This window comes from Oncorhynchus clarkii, unplaced genomic scaffold (assembly GCF_045791955.1).
Source record: "Oncorhynchus clarkii lewisi isolate Uvic-CL-2024 unplaced genomic scaffold, UVic_Ocla_1.0 unplaced_contig_8963_pilon_pilon, whole genome shotgun sequence".
NCBI lineage: Eukaryota > Metazoa > Chordata > Actinopteri > Salmoniformes > Salmonidae > Oncorhynchus > Oncorhynchus clarkii.
The window spans coordinates 28,026-29,560 of NW_027259093.1; the positions used below are offsets into that span (position 1 = coordinate 28,026).

Below are 1,535 nucleotides of genomic sequence, written 5' to 3' on the forward strand. Positions count from 1 at the left end.
CATCCAGAAGGCGAGGTCAATACAGGTGCATCAAAGCTGGGACTGAGAGACTGAAAAACACCTTCTATCTCAAGGCCATCAGACTGTTAAAGAGCCACCCCTAACACGGAGAGGCTGCTGTCAACATACAGACTCTAACCATTGGCCACTTTAATAAATTGATCACTAGTCACTTTAAATAATGCCACTTTGTCTTTCTCTATAGCCTATTTGCATGTGAGGCCAGCAACAAATTAATTTCCTCATGATTTGAGAAGAGAGAGACACCTGAATCATGACAATGAGTTTCTTTGGAAAATTAAGGAACCTACACAGTGGGCCTCCAACGCCACCCAAAGGGCTAGAGAACAATGCGGGGTATGGTGGGTGGCCAGAAGATGAGTTTGATGAAGAGGATGGGGACACATATGAGGCGCCCCCCTGTGAGAGACCCGCGATGAAGGTTCCTTCCAGACATGTGGAGGAGAATGTCTATTTGGAGAGGACGTCAGAGCGGTCCAATCCTGTTCTCCCCAAAAGACAGGCAGCTGCACCACCAAGGTCAGCCAAGATGGCGCACATGGGCAAAGCATTGAAACAGCAGCCTCACCCTGAGGAGTTCTACATTGACCCCAACACCAAGAAACCGCCTGAGGTAGATAGGAATAGACTTCTTCCCTGGCTTCTCCTTCCTAAGAAGTTTGCCTCTCCCCCACCACCTTCAGAGGAAGTCATTGGCAGCAGAGAACTGGAAGGAGAGGCGGCCAAAGGAAGAACTGGTTTTGGGAGTGACCAGAGAGATACACCTGCTGGAGTGCGTGCTACAGATGTCTTCCTGTCCTTCATTAGGATCCAGGTAGACAGTGATGACCTGTATCTAGAGCCACAGCGGCTTGCCCCCCTGTTCCTCGTGGGCCCATGAGGATGCCCCTCCCACCCAAGACAGCAGCCCCCCATGCCCATAAAACCTCCAGTGCCCAGAGCCAAGTCTAGTTCTCTATTGGTCAATGAGGCAAAGACAGCTCCTCCCCTGATATCAGGCGCTCCATGTTCCCTGGCAAACTGGCCCCACCCACCCTGGGCATCAAATCCCCCCTCCCTGCATCACTAAAGGAACCCAAACCAATCCCTCCTCCCCCTCCTGTTATACACTCTACTGCAGCAGTTTCTCCCCCTGGTATGAAGACCACCATGCAGGAGAAAGAGTGGTTCGCTGGAAACTGCAATAGAAAGACTGCCGAGGACTTCTTACTGCAGATCAACAAGGACGGGGCATTCCTGATACGTCACAGTTCAGCCCAGAACGCCCGTCAGCCCTACACACTGTCTGTCCTATATAGACAGAAGGTCTATAACATCCCCATCTGCTTTCTGGAGGAGACGCGCGGCTACGCCCTCGGAAAGGCGGGCAAGAAGAACGAGGAGTTTTTCTGTAGTCTCCAGGAGATCATCTCTCACCACAAGAATAACCAACTGCTGCTGATCGATAGCAAGAGTCAGGCCAAGCACACCACATATCTCACTCACCCAGCTTGTCCATAAACTACATTACCCAT

General features: G+C 51.3%; 1 pseudogene; it reads left to right on the top strand.

Moving 5' to 3' along the window:
• The first annotated feature begins 274 nt into the window (after positions 1-274).
• Positions 275-1,535, top strand: LOC139399510 (B-cell linker protein-like; annotated as a pseudogene).